Source organism: Salvia hispanica, chromosome 5, assembly GCF_023119035.1.
Source record: "Salvia hispanica cultivar TCC Black 2014 chromosome 5, UniMelb_Shisp_WGS_1.0, whole genome shotgun sequence".
Classification (NCBI taxonomy): Eukaryota; Viridiplantae; Streptophyta; class Magnoliopsida; order Lamiales; family Lamiaceae; genus Salvia; species Salvia hispanica.
This window is the reverse complement of record NC_062969.1, coordinates 16,411,076-16,428,052: the sequence shown is the minus strand read 5'-3', so window position 1 is coordinate 16,428,052 and position 16,977 is coordinate 16,411,076.

Sequence of the window (16,977 nt, the reverse complement as noted above, 5' to 3'; positions counted from 1 at the left end):
TTGTCCATCGCCTGGATGTTGCTCTTGTACAAAAATTTAGAGATAGAGAAAATCGCGTTTATATAGTTTTTCAAAAATTAAAAAAAAGAATTAAATTTTTTTTTAAAAAAAAATTAAAAAAAAAAACACAAAATTCGTCATTGGCCGATCGGGCCGCCACAATGGCGGCCAGCGCATCGGCCAGCGCCGAGCGATCGGCCAGCCCACGCCGATTGGCTCGCCGATTTCGCTCTCGCCGACTGCAATGGTTCGGCTAGTCGATCGGCCAGCGCGACGAATCGGCTAGCCGGTCGCTAACCGACCATTGCGGATGCTCAAATAAAAATAGTGAAGGTCATAGCGGCTCACTCTCTTAAATTGTTGATTATTAATCAATTTAAATACATAAAATATAATGTATGTCAATCAGTCTATGTTATGCTGTTATGCATAAGCTTAAGAGGAAAAGTGATACACCGATGGAGTCGTAGGTGACGATTCCCTTTTTTGAAATTGATGATGTATATTGTTCATCTAAAAATGGTTTTTAGGACTGATTTTGTTTTTCTTCCATTTTTTTTAAGAGCATCTCCAATGGTGCATAGGTCAGCAATAGGCCAGCAATAGGCCAGCAATAGGCTAGTCATTCTCTCCCCTGCTACGTCAGCAACACTAAGAGCATCTCCAATGGTACATAGGCCAGCGATAGGCTAGCCATTCTCTCCCCTGCCACGTCAAGCAACACTAAAAAATCTACCGCCACATCGATTTAGGCTAGCCATAAGCCAGCCGCAATAAAAATAATTCAAAATATACTACATTTACGGAATTAAAATTACGATTAAAATACAGTAATTAAATTTACGAGACATATACGGGAAAATTCATTAAATTTATTTATATAAATAAAAGTACATTAACTAAAAATCATAAAAATAACATAAATAAAAAAAAATCCAGGCTTCCACACACGAGCCACCTTGAATCTGTTGTTGTCCATCGCTAGATGTTGCTCTTGTACAGAAATTTAGAGATAGAGAAAATCGCGTTTATATAGTTTTTCAAAAATTAAAAAAAAAAAGAATTAATTTTTTTTAAAAAAGAATTAAAAAAAAAATTTAAAAAAAAAAACAAAAATTGGCGCTGGCCGATCGGGCCGCCACAATGGCGGCTTAACAGCATCGCCATTACGGGAGCGACGGCTAGCCTGCGCACGCTGATCGGCTTTCGCGATTTCAATGCTGGCCGCCCAATGGTTCTGGCTAGCCGACGGCCACGCCGCGAACCGGCTAGCAATGGCCACTAGCCGACCATTAGAAATGCTTCTAAAAAATCCACCCGCCATTATCGATTTAGGCAGCCATAAGCCAGCCGCAATAAAAATAATTCAAAATATACTACATTTACGGAATTAAAATTACGATTAAAATACGGAATTAAATTTACGAGACATATACGGGAAAAATAATCCATTCCATTAACAAAAAGTACAAAGATTTTAAAAAAAAAAAGTACATGATTTTTTTTTAAAAAAAAGGGCTTCAACACACGAGCCCCGCCACTCTCTACTCCTCATTGTCGTCGCCGTCGCCGTCGTCCTCGCCATCGCCGCCGCCGTCGCCGCCACCCGTGGTATCTGAGCCCACGTCGGAACCCGCTAGCCGTGCCCTCGCGATTTCCAAATCAACCCGCATGCTCTCGAGCATCTCGTGAAGAAACATCTTCTCCGTGGAGTCAGTGGCGGTCCTCCAATCTTGGAAGACCTTGTACATCTGATCCCGCGTATGGTTACGCGAATGGAGAGTGTACTCGAGTGGGGCGGGTGGGAGGGCGGAGGATCGGGACCTCGCGGGGCGATAGGTGGGATCCGCCCCTCGCAGCCCGTTGCGCCCGCTTCTGTCCAACCGGGCGGGGACGACCGAAGCAAATGAAGGAGAGGATGGAAACTCCTCAGCATCCGGGGGGAGGTCGTGGGATCCGGCGCTGCTGCCGCCGTAGTCGCCGCTATAGTTCAGCCGCTGCTTCTTCGGCCACCCGCCGTCGCACTCCGCCTCGGAACTTCTTTGAGTCCTTCAACAACAAGAAGCACTCCCTGAAGGCGAACTCCTTATACTTCCCCGCCAAGGGGAACCGACTCTCGGCTATCCTCCGGGCGTCGTCCTCATTCTGCCCACTACTGAGCTGACGGAGGGCGTTGGCGTACAAATTCGCAAAACGGCCCACCGCGGCCCCGATGCGCTCCCACCCCTTCCGGACCTCCTCCCCGCCGAAGTCCTTCCCGTGCGGGCGCTGCCTCCCATGCAGCCTCCGATCTTCGCCCACATGTTGACGATCCGCTGGTTGTTCGCAACCGCGGATCGTCGCACACCTCCAACCACCCCCGGCCACCCCGGCGTACTCATCCTCCGTCCACTTCCTCCGGCCGGGGGTGTCGTCAACAACGGGCTGCGACGACTCGCCGACCGCCTTGGCCTTCCCCTCGTCTTCTTCTTCTTCGCCGCGACCCGCTCACCGGAACGGGAGTGTTCACAACCCCGAGATCGATCCCCATATCATGCAATGACACAAGGTCATCGCCAGTGAACCGCGTCTCCACCGGGGTCGACGTGTGAGACGAAGCCGTCCAAAAAAAAATCAAGCGAGGGACGATATACCGCGGTCCCCTCCCGGCAGTGACCCCTCGCATCCCGGGATGCATACTCGTGCCGCATACCCCCGCATCCCGCCCCCGCCACATCATCCCCATCATCTCGTCGCAGCATCTGGGCATACCCTTCCACCAAAGTGCGTCGATCGCCCGCCGCTCCTCGCTCCCCGCCCGGCATACCCCACGGCATATCCCCCGGCATACCCCCTGGTTTCCCCCCCGGCGCACCGGCCATCATCCCAATCATCTCGATTCCAAGGGATGTTAAACCCCGGGCCCATCTCGCCCCCATCCGCATCCCACAGTACCGTGGGAGTCCGAGATCCACTCGTCGCCGGATCGGACTCGTTGTTGTGATCCATCGCTCGATGATGCTCTTGTACGGAAAGTTAGAGAGAGAGAAAACTCGTTAAAACAAGTGGTGCAAATGAAAATGAAACGAAAATCGCGTTTATATAGGTTTTTTTTTAAAAAAAAACAAAAATACGGCGCTGGCCGATCGGGCCGCCACAATGACGGCTAGCCGTCGGCCAGCGCCGAGCGATCGCAGCCCACGCCGGTCCGCTCGCCGATTTCGCGCTCGCCGACTAATGGTTCGGCTAGCCGATCGGCCAGCGCGACGAATCGGCTAGCCGGTCGCTAGCCGACCATCGGAGATGCTCTAAAGGTGGAGACAATGGAGGTTCCTCTGTTTGTGACGTTTCACTCACTACGGAATTAATTTTCCTAATTTCACATAATTAGAAGAAGTCTCGAGTCTCTTGAATCTTGACATATTAGTTGTGTTTTTCACTTTTCACTTTTCACTTTTCATACTTAGCACTCCTAACTTGGTTCATCCAGGTTTGGATAAACCAACATGACACAGAGAGAATGCAGTACCTGAACTAGTGGCGGATCCAGGATCCGGAAACGGAGGGGGCGGAATTTATAGTATTAGCTTGATTTAGTACAAATATGGCTATTTTTTCGTTATTCGGGACGACGCCGGATAGTCGTACGGAGGGGGCGACCGCCCCCTCTTAATCCTTCATTAAACGTTGATGATTTTTTATTTTGCAGATTATAAAGGTGAAATCTTTGTTGTTTCATTATTTGTGTTTTAGTATTGTTCGTTTTCGTTTTTTCATTAGTTCATCAAACGCTGGTGATTTTTTCATAAATTACAGGTTCTTCTCTCCCTCTACGTTTACTTTCATATCTTTCTTCATCTTTGTATTTTTTTTTAATATCTCTGTGCTTATCTTAACATTTTATATTTTACAGATATTTAATAAATTACAGGTTCTTCTCTCTCTCCGTTTATTTTCATATCTTTCTTCATCTTTGTATTTTTTTTTAATATCTCTGTGCTTATCTTGACAATTTATATTTTGCAGATATTTAAGGTACGTGAACTTTGTCTAACATTTTTTTTACATAGCTTAACTCTTTATTGTTTTTTAGTTTGTTAGTATTTCTTTTTATTTGTGTTTATTTATGATTTTTATTTGTGTTTATTTATGATTTTATTTGTGGCTGTACTAACTATAATAGCATTACCTGTTTTCATTAGCCTCCGACCTACGACGATCGCGTCTCCACCTCCGCCTCACGCAGTGTGAGATGAGACTGAGCAGAGAGAAAAGAAGGAAGTGAGGAAGGGAGACGTACGGAATCTCCCGGCAGGAAAGGCACTGTTGAGAATGAAGAAGGAAGAAGCCTTTCAATTTTTTTTGCCGAAGAGAGAGAAATGAAAATGGGTTTGGTGCAAGGTGAAGTCTGAAGAGAGAGAATGGATATGACATATGTCATCATTATTGTTCTTCCCAATACTTACATGGTTACAAGTTACAACTTTCAATGCATCAAAAAGATACTCCATGTCAGCACAATTTTGTATAATTTCCAACTGTAAAATGGGTTTTGAGTTTAATTTATCTATTTATTTGTATTAATTCTCATAAGTCCATTAAATATATATTCTAATCAAATAGATTTTGAATAGTATTAAATGGAGTATATATTTTTATGGATCAATAAATCAACTTATCTAAAATAAACATCTGCAATGTCATTTTTTCCTTTTATTGAACAATTCTCTATGTAAATGGGATATATATTTTTATAGATCAATAAATCAATATCATTTCTTTCTTTTATTTTAATATAATATATTTTCTTTTATTTTAATATACTTTAAGCCATCTATTTCTCTCTCTTCTTTCAATATCTTCTATCTTTAATTGTGTGATACCTTCTCTTTCTTTCTCTATTATTCTTCTTCTTCTTTGTTTCTATATTATAAAATAGTAAAAAATATCATATAATCTTAAAATATTAATTATAGGTTTGAAATGATAATCTTGAGAGTTGAGAATATGTAATATTTAAAATGATAACTATTCAAATCATCAAATATAGTAGTACTATTTAACAACGAAAGAAAGAAATTATGGATTTGAAATGATAACTATCCAAATCATCAAAAGCATATAAAATAGTAAGGGACAACATATTTTGAGCTATTTTTTCTATTTCAACAATAATAACTATAATTAATTAATATTTTCAGATTTACAACATTTTTCAGTATGTTATAGTAGTATAGTATGAAAACAAAGAATGAAAATATTAAAAGAAGGGAGAGAAATAGATGACTATGTTTCATCAAATATTTATTTAATGATTTGAATAGTTAATATTTTAAATATTCTCAAGAATGAACACTATAACTAATATTTTAAGATTATACAATATTTTTTATTATTTTATAATACAGAAACAAAGATTGATAGAAAGAAGATAAGGTATAAAACTATTAAAGAAAGAAGATATTGAAAGAAGAGAGAGAAATAGATGGATCGTTTGATGCATAAAATCTTGCGTAGGGGATCTACTCCCTATAAATTGCTGGTTCGAAAGATGGAAAGCAGGTTTTAAAGATATCCTATTAATCAATGGTTTCAAAAATATAACTCTGATTTTCGCAGAAATAAATCCTGCAAACTTCATCTATAGCAAATTGGAAGAGTATTCTCTCTAATTTTTAAGAATAGAGGTCTATTTCTTTACCATTGCTTTCGTACAATATATTGCAAAGAAGAGAGAGAATGAGAGATACAATTAGAAGTAGGCGGCGCAAAGAGTGGGATTAAGTTTAGTAGTTATTATTATTGTGAAGCAATAGATTTTAAACCTCATTAATAGAGAGCAATAAATATACTGTCATAATTTGTAATTGCAAGTTCCAATGTACTTCATTGGTGGACAATATTAATGACCTCTTGACACTTTATACAGATACAAATATGATATATGTATATATATCAAGAGACAGAAAGTAGAATAAGGATGAGGAGGTGAGATTAAAAGAATCCGAGGGATTGGAAATTTAGTAATATTATTTCCTATTACTCCACAATTTAACTATTCTTTTCATATATTATTTTCTCTTCCTACTTAATCTATTTTTGGCAGATTTTATTTTAATCATTTTTATTCCAAAAATTTTCCACCAAAATTTACAGTTGTACTGCTTATAAAAAAGAGGAGATTCTTGAGGGATTTGAATATCCCAAGATTCATATCCATCCAATGATTTCTACATTGCTAATTTATTTTGTTTCATTTTATTTTATAAAATGTGAAAAGACTGAAAAGATTGAAAACCTTCATTTTCCAGACATTGAGGATTGTGCAAAGAGTGCAAGTTGCTTCCCATTTTGTTTAATTGAATAGACTGTCGTATTAAAAGTAAGTTTTATTTTTTATACTTATATAGAAAATAAAATTTTCTTTAATGACAGATCTATATATACACCAAGGTTAAAAATATGTCTTCTTAATATATGCAATTCTTTAAAGTCAAATTCAGCTATCAATAATTAATACATTTGACATGTTACATAAAGTTAAAATCCTATATTTTTGTAAAGTAAATAAATTTGAAAAAAAATTTCAGCAATCAATAATTAATATAGTATAATATTAATAGGTACTAATATATACATTTCATGTTTTCACAAACAATTAAATATTTCACCAGTACAATTAACAAAAAGTGAAAGCATAACAAAATATAATTCGATTTTTTATCTTAAAGAGATGTGCTGAATTTTTATCTTTGGGTTATTTTTAATAAATATTTAAATCTCATTTCATGCCAATTTAAAGAGAGATGTAATGAGACTTCTCTGGCTCTCTCACATATACATTTAATAAGTTTTCACACGAACTTTTATCTTTGGGTTATATTTAATAAATATTTAATAAAATTGGGTTATATATATATATGTATACATAGGGGCATGTTAGGGTGCCACCACCCCTTAAAATAACACCATACCACCATTCCTAGCCAATCATTTGTACACGTGGACGAATAATAAGCTGCCACGTGGCAAAAAAAAAAAAACCTCAAAAAAGACGGGCAGCAATGTGTTGGTCTTTAAACAGCAATTTTTCTTGAACATCAATATCCAACACGTTAGACAACAATCTATAAATTGCTGTCTAACGTGTTGGATATTGCCGTGTAGCGTTTATAATATGATGTATAAGTGATGTCACAGTGTCATTTTAAGAGGAGTTGTCATTTTAACACAAACCTATATATATATATATATATTTAATATGTTTTCACAAAAAATTGTTTATATATATTTATATCTCTTTGGGTTATATTTAATAAGTTTTCACATGAATTTTTATCTTAGAGTTATATTTAATTAATATTTAAAGAGAGATGTAATGAAACTTTTTGGGTTAAACTCTCTGTAAATTGAGTTAAATATTCTTTGAACCATCTTAAAGTTTTGTGATTTACACATATATTTAGTCCCTAAACTTTAAACATACTATTTATAGTTTCTAGATATTTAACTTATTTTTGCTTAATATTTTTATTATTGTTTAATAGATCATATTTTTTCTAATTTAATAAAATTATAATTGAAGCTTGAATTCAACCGTTATAGAAAATCTTAAACAAAAATTGATAATATTAATAATGACAAATTATACCCCTTTGTTGTATTAGTATTACCGTATCATATTCATTTTTAATGCACTTTTATCTTTCTTATTTTATTTTCTATTTTATTAATTAAAAAATTGTTTAGTTTATTAAATATAAATAGACTATTCAAGTATGAGGGATATCAATCTAAAAAATATTATTTTTTTCCCTGACTATGAGAAAAGATAGTAAGTGATACTCAAATTCATTGTATCTATAATTTATACAAAGTTTATACATAAATTACTTATATTTTATTAATATCATTTTGCAATACTCTTACAATATCACAATTGCTATGAATTTGTAATTGTATAAAAATATTTATCCTTTTTTGATTTTTTTAAAATATGAATTTTAAAATGACATAGATTTTTACAACATTTTATTAATCATTTATCGAAAATAAAATTTTCAGGTTAAAAGAGATTCTAATAATCTATTCTACAACTTTTAAAAGGGACTCTTCATAAATAAGGGAAAGTCATTTTATCACTATAACTATGATGTGTTCATTTTTTAAAAATATTTAAATACACTTCAATGATTGTTAATTGACTAGGAGATAACACTATTTTAAAGCTGATAAAACTTACAATCAAACAGACATCACATCAACTTTTGAATATAGAGACAAATTAAATTATACTCCCTCTGTCCCATTAAAAATGAAACGTTTTCCTTTTTGGGTTGTCCCATTAAAAATGAAACGTTCCCTAAAATGGAAACAACACTCTCTCTATTTTTTCATCTCTCTTACTTTACTCTCTCTTCAACAACTCACAAAATAACACTACATAAAATCCTGTGCCGATTCCCAAATGTTTCATTTTAAGTGGGACGGAGGGAGTACATGACAAAGTTATACACAAAATTAATATTACTAGCATTAAAAAATATGACGAGATAGTCTCTCTGTTTAATTTAACTTTCTAATTATATAAAAAGGAAATGGTTTCCAATATTTAGTTGAGCTTTTCACCGTTTGGGCTTGATCGAATTAATAAAAGAAAAATACAACATTTTGTATTATAATTGATTCATTGTAAATTAAATAAGTCATGATTTACATTATACGCCTTCCATAATTTACATTAAATCAATCATAATTTACATTATACGAAATTTCAAATTATATCAGCCACATCATACGCATTCCATATTCTTTAATTTTTTGTAATCTGGAGTAAAATTCCACGTCATACGCATTCCATATTTTTTTATTCCACATCATACGCATTCCATGTTCTTAGCAAACAAAACAAATTCAAGAAATCTGGAGTAAAATTTGTGGCGTGAAAGAGGTAGAAATAACTAAGAAAGAGAGGCGCCGCTGAGAGGAATTGAAAAGTGTCGTTGAGAGGAATTGAAAAATGCCGTTGGATTATATAGTGAATAATGCAGCCCTAAAAGTGAATTTGGGCTAGGCTAACATGTTTTGGGCCAAAAATAATTAAGGCTTAACTAAAACCTACTTGAATTAATAAATAATTTTAATTTTAATTTATGACCGTGTATGAGTATTAGTTTTAGTAAATTGAAGGTATTAGTTTTAGTAAATTTTAATTATAGCCGTGTAGGAATAATAGTTTTAGAAAATGGAAGGTATTAGTTTTAGTAAAATTTTAATTATGGTCATGTAGGTGTATTAGTTTTAAACTTTTAAAGTTTTATGGGATATAATTTAAGATTTTATTCTATTTTATTTATTTATTTCTATATAATTATAATCTAACAACAGTTTAAATTAACTTAATACACTATGTATTATTAAAATTAAGAAAAACATAATATCATAATCAAATTTGTTTGAAGGGGCTTTACGGTATTTTGAATCACTACTTTGTTTAGATTTTGTGCAGAAGTTCTTAAAGAAGCTATATAATTGATGTAAATTTTAGACTTTTTTATTAACTTTGATTGAACTTTTATTTTGTACAATGGACCATTTATTTTTTTCATCATATATATATAAAAGAACCCAAAATAATTATATTCAACTACTTTTTGTAAACCTTTTCTATCTATTGCTTTGTCTCTATTTATACTTCATGTAGTCGTCTGACGTCTAATCATATTAATTAGTTTTGATGGTACTACTAAATTACATATACATTAATATCTATCAAATATAAAAGATTAATAGAAGATATATATTTCATTTCTAGAATTGAAAAGGCTGGGTGTATATATGGAATATATTATTTTATAGTTTTAGGGAATATATATTACATTATCACTAAATTTTCACTAACTAACATTACTAATATTAAAAGATATGACAATATAGTCGCTCGGTTTATTTCAATTTTTCAAGTACATAAGGAAATGTAAATCGATTGCATCATTCTAATAAATTAATGAGAGCATATATATTCTTTTAATACACTAAATATTCCTTTCAAACACTGTGCCAAAAAGATTTTTCCGACTATGAGGAAATGAAAAGAGTATTATATAAATAGTATTATTTTTTTATATTTTAGACATTAGATATTGATTTTTTGTTTATATGCATTGTTTATTTAGAATCTTAAAATGATAGATTTTCAATTGTGTTAAATTGTGTGTTTTTACAAATTCAATTGCACAATAAAGATACGAAAATTAATTGGATTGTAATTTCATTTATGTTTGCTGCCAATATTCTCTCAATAAAGATACGAAAATGTTTGCTACTAATATTCTCTCATATATTTGCCCATATTGTGATATGAAATTTAATTAGATTATTATTTCATTATAATCTTATATGTAAGTGGAGCATAATTTTTTAATACGATATTATTATCTATGATTAATGTAGATTTCATTCCTTAAGTAAATCTTCCTTATTTCATTCTTTTTTAGATGACTTATATAGTTGTCTCAACTACTACCAATCAATTTCGTACGACATATGCATGTTAGAAAAAAGACCGAAGATGTTGTCAGCATTTTTTTAGCCTAAACTTTAAAATTTAGACATTTTTTTTAATTTAATCATTTGCTAGCATACATATGCAAAAATTTTCATAACTTAACGTTTACGTATGTATAAATATAGATATGGATGTATAGATTACATTGGCTCTTGGTTTATCATTTTGGGATATAATATGGATATTAGTTGATATAATTGATATTGCATCCTTCCCTATGTAGTAGAGGCGTTTCTTTTCGGCACGAGATTTAACAAAAGTTGTGTTAAGTGAGTTAAATAAATGAATAATAAAGTAGAAAAGGAAAAATGTAGAGAGATGAAGAAAGAATAAAGTAAGAGAGAATAAAGTAAGATACAAGAAAAGTTGTTGCTTTTTGCCAAAAAAAGGAAACGACTCAGCTACAGTAGGACAACCTAAAAAGGAATATGACTCAACTACAGAGGGACGGAGGGAATATATTTTAACAATATACATTTAAAGTGATTATTTATAATTTTAATCTTTCCACACAAAGAATTGTCCATATGATGCATATTCCAAAGAGTTTTCTCTATTGTCAATGCATTTTCATATTCCCAATTCACACTGTAGACTGTAGAGGCTATAATGACTATTCCTATTCCAATATCATAAATTGCTAATCCATCTTTTCCTTTCATTTGTGCAAAGAAAAAATCGTTCCGCATACCAATATATATTGGAATATACAAATTTGATCAAATTGGAAGGAAATATTATTTTATGTCATTAATCAATAGTTTATCTCTATCTCACATGTTAAAAACCCCTATAGAGATTGACATAACGTATACATTTGTATTTAATTTAGATTTTGTGCAAAGCTTTTTAAAGAAGCTATATAATTGATGTAACTTTTGGAATTTTTTGGGATAAAGGAAAGGGCGATTGGATTATTGGGATGGGACCCACACTGTTATGTTGTTGGCCTGACCTACCGCCTCACTCCTTCATTAATAATTTTATTAATATTTGTTGTACATTAACTGATTAAGCATAAGATTACCAGGTAATTAATACTGATGGTATTATCAAATAAGTTGTTTAGCGATTTCAAAAAAAAATATACATTAATTAGATCATAATGATGGTATGTATCAAACTATTTCTTAGATTTTAATCGTTTAAATGGTTTATTAAATTTTGTCAAAAATTAATTAAGAATACAAAGTAAAAATGTGTTACCATAGTGTAATGCTATGTACTTTATATTAGGTATGGTCATATAAATTAAAAATCGTCTCACATACTAATATATATAGAGTATATAAATTTAATCAATTTGGCTCAATGTATACATTTGCTTTTTATCAATCAAGCTTTTGTTTTGTACAATGGAAAATTTACTTTTTGTATGATATATGTATAAGAGAACCCAAAATAATAAATTATAATATTTTAAGATATTTAACCACTCAACTATACATTTTTTTTATTTGTGAGTATCCAACCACACCATTATATATTTATTTTTATTAATTTTTTATAATAACATTATATGAAGTTTCAAATTATATCAGACACATCATACACATTCCATATTCTTTTATTTTTTGTAATCTAGAGTAAAATTTCACATCATACGCATTCCATATTTTTTTTATTCCACAATATACGCATTCTATATTCTTAGCAAACAAAACAAATTTAAGAAATTTGGAGTAAAATTTGTGGCGTGAAAGAGGCAGAAATAACTAAGAAAGAGAGGGGCCGTTGGGAGGAATTGAAAAATGCCATTGGACCCTAAAAGTGAATTTGGGCTAAGCTAATATGTTTTGGACCAAATATAATTAGGATTAAGTAACCCTACTTCGAATTAATAAATGATAATTTAAAATTTAATTTATGGCCGTATAGGAATATTAGTTTTAGTAAATTGAAGGTATTAGAGTTAGTAAATTTTAGTTATATCCGTGTAGGAATATTATTTTTAGTAAATTGAAGGTATTAGTTTTAGTAAAATTTTAATTATGGTCGTGTAGGTGTATTAGTTTTAAAATTTTAATTATGGCCATGTAGGAGTATTAGTTTTAGTAAAATGACACTTTTCTCTTTTTTTAAAACTTTCCTTCTTCAGTTAATACACTTAACCACGTTTCTCATTCCAATTAAAATATCTTGCTCGTTTTCTCTCTTCATTTAAAGCATTAATTGTTTATTTTTTTGGAATAGAAATCAATCTTAATACTATATAGTGATATCAAAATTTAACGTTGTTAACAATACTTAATTATATATACTTATTCAATTAATAAAATAGTGCATCGCGCTGGGATTGAATATATGGAAAATATTTCATTAGACGGATGGAGCATATAACGATTCGATTCTTAAAGTTCACATGTATCAATAGTACATGATTATGTACCAATTTGATTACTAAAAATATCGTCAGTTGCGCATCGCGGCGGGGCTGAAATGTAAATCCAACACTCCAAGGGTTTAGAAGTACATGGGGTTAGGGTATAGTACCGACACAAAAAAATAGCGTTCGCTAAGTGAGCGAAGTTAAATCTATCTCCAAAGGGTTTAGTAATCCATATGGCTAGGTTGTAGTACCGACTTAGTAACATAGTTTACAATTTAACAACATTGTGCAATATATTTTTTCTATGTAATATTCTATATGAAATATAAAAATATTAACTATATAGATTTAAAATATTAAATAGATGAGTTAAGAACATGTGGTTCTCGCATTTTTAAAAATTATATTTTCTTTTTACCATCCATCATAAGAAAATACTAATTTTTAGTAATTATTCAATATATCAGACTATTAGTTAATAGATTATTTAAAATATCAGTAACTATACCTACAATTAATTACCTAAATTTCATTGTATAGTTGTAATAGGCTTCAATAAGATCCTTAAATTATGGCTTTCATCTATTTATTTATTCTAACCTTTAATAAGCCCAAATCAAATTATTTGATATTAACCTCTAATTTCAATTATATATGGATTTTGGTTCCTTCGGATAATCATGAACTTTAAAATTTGAAATTGAATTTCTCTCATTTGATTTTTAAAATTAAAAAATCTAAATGATAGATTAATTGATCATATTTCCGATATGATTTTTAGTATATCAAAATTATCCCAAGAATAGATTAATGATTTTGTTCTTATAATATAATTGGCAATAGTCTAAACTATGTTTAAATATGTATTACTATAATCATTATTTTATATTTATCAATGAGTATTGACTTTGTTCGTTGATCCATGGATTTTTAATTAGAAATTAAAATTAAATTGGTAACCTTGAATTTCTAAAATTAGAAAAACAATATAATCGAATGATTTAATCAAATATATATTAAATATGATTTCAATATGATCTGTTTGTCGATTATTTTTTTATATATATTTATTATATAAGTATAAACAGGTGGTAATCTAAAACATGGTCGAGCATGTAATCTACAATAATTGTTTTTTTTATATTCATCCCAGAATACTATTTTTTTGTATTTGTTTCAACAATGTAGCACTTCTTCATATTGTCACAGAGACAATAATAAAATTAATGACAAGTGTCAGGAAAAGAAAAAGAAGTATAATACTGATATTAGTAGTGAATAGAGTCAAGAACTCTAATATTTACTCCATCTTTAACTGTGAATGTGAATTTACGAAAGTTCCAATGTGCATTCAAAAAGTTCAAAGGCATAACAATTTGATAGTACTATATAACAGTACTAAAGTTCACATGTATCAATAATACATGATTACGTACTTATTTGATTACTATAAATATCGTCATATGCGCATCACGCTGGGCTGAAGTACAAATTTACTAATCATATGAATGTCATTTGATTGACAATTTAATGTGATTTGGGAACAACACTCCAAGGGTTTAGTATTCCATGAGGCTAGGGTGTAGCACCGACTCAATGACATAGTGTTCACTAACTGATCGAAGTTAAATCCATCCCCAAAGGGTTTAGTAATCGATAGGGCTAGGTTGTAGTACCGACTTAGCAACATAGTTTACAATTTAACAACACTGTGTAATGTACTTTTTGCTATGCAATATTCTATATAAAATATAAAATATTAACTATATAGATTTAAAATATTAAATAGATGAGTTAAGAACATGTGATTTTTTAAGCAATGTTCGATTGTAATGTTCAAAAATTAAAATTTCATGAAATTCAAATCACTTTATTATATATTGCAAGATTTGATTATGTTTTTATTGATTTTGATTGGAGAGCTTAAAAGATATAAATATAATGGAGAATTAAAATTATGAAATTATTAAAATCACAACAGTAAACTAAATTAATATTAATATGATATATTTAGTATAATTAATTGATTTTGTTGCAAAGTGTATTTTATAAAGAAACAGAGAAAACATCAATCATATAGCTTTAAAATATGAAATAGATGATTTAAGAATACAAGAATTATTTTAACGAGATTCGACTGTAGCATTCCAAACATAAAAGAAATTAAAAAAATTGAAATTTTAAAAATTAAAGAAACAAAATCGAAATTACATATTTTACCGAGATTCGACTGTAATCATACGTTTATATTACATATTTCATCGTGATATATCAAAGTAATATTAATCGTTAATTACTTATATTCAATTCGTTGTTCTTTGTATATTAATAGTAATTTTCCTATATAGTAAAGTTTCAAAGTGAATCATTTATTTTTATGACAAAAAGTAATAGTAGTACTACTCATAATATTTTAAAACTTATCGTGAAGAGATATCATTAATATTAAAAGAACAGTACTACTCTAAAGTTGGAAGAAATATTGTGGAAATGTGTCATTAAGAAAATTAAAAAAAAACCGGAAGAATGGGAAGGGATTAATAAAATTGTATCATTGATGTATTATCGTACAAAACTTTTGGGCACGGAGTGTGTTAAATAATTTCCTTTATTCATACCTTGCACGGATTATAGGATTTGGTACGAATTTCGTCAGCTGCGCAACGCGCTGGGGATATACTAGATCATAGCAAAATTAATCAAAATTTAAGTTAATTGATGTTAATATTTGTAATGAATATCATGTTATCTATAATAGTGTGATAAGGCTAATTTCATGCATTGGTAATGTGCGAAAAATGTTATAATTTGCTGGGTCTAACACGTTTCCTAAGCCAGGTGTGTGAAGAAAATCGCTAGATCAAGGAAGTACTGAAGGAGATGGTATAGCGAAGAAAAGGAACGAAGTGAGCAGGATTTACAAGGAAAATTGGCGTGACAGAGGAGTCTACAGCTGAGGGCAACAAAGTCTTATCTATACCTCGCTGGGCCCACTCAAACGCCTATATATATAGAAGAGCATGCAACGCAACGAGGACAGTTTTTTTTCACTCTTCTTAGCTCACACACTTTACACACACTTGGGAATGGATCTGGGGTGGTCGTGATCGGAAGGGTACTTTCTAGAAAATCTCGTGTTTGGCAACACCGTCCGAGTGAGGGCGAAGATACAATTACCTTTAATTTCAGTTGATTTGCTTGTTTTCACCGTCGAACTTCACTTTTGGGAGTCGACCTTGATGTTGATGTTGCTTAATTGTGTTACCGTTCGTGGATCTGCGTTTAGCGGTTAAATTTCAAGTCATTTTGCATAGATCTCTCTGCTGTTAGCTTATTTCTTCAATTGTTATGTCGATCTCTGTTTATTTTGATGTTGAGGTGTTTGATGTGGAATTTGGTGACAGATCTGTGGTTGTTTGAGTATTCGGAGTTCTTTTTTTTTTTTTTAAATCTGACGTGATGGAGAGTTTCTGCTGTTTGGAGTTCATGTCGGACGCTTGGATCCGGAGTGGATTTAGCGTCTGAGGTTGGATTCGACGTGTGGAAAGATATTAGTTCGATAGATCTTGTTTTTTTTTCCTTCTTGATTTCTATTTTACTTCGTCTAGGGTATGCAGATCTGTTAAGTTCTTCGTTTATTATGCATAAATTTGATTTCAAGTCAGTAGCTCTGTTTTTATTTTGCTCATGCTGCTTTTCTTAAGAAGTTTTACGCAATTTTGGTTGTTGAAGACGATGTCACTGTCAGTCGGTACGAGAGTTAGTTATTCTCGCCAACTTTTCAGTCGTACCTTGCTTTTTCAGACATGGTCCCCACAGTAGGTTTATTTCCTAGGTCTAGCTATTAGTTTAAGAATTTTTAAAAGTTCCCAAGTCAAGTTAATTTTGATTTTCCTCAACCCAAGAAAATGCGTGGCAGCAGCCAACACCAAAAACACTCCCAAATCCTTGAACATGAGTATTACGCATCCTTCTCTGTAGGATCGATCCCTACTTCCCTATACTAGGTTTAGTAAAGTGGTTGAGAGTTTTTGAAAGAAAAAAAAGTGCTCTGTGTGTCCGACGACCGGGATTCCTCGCGACCCACAAGTTCCTAGACCGA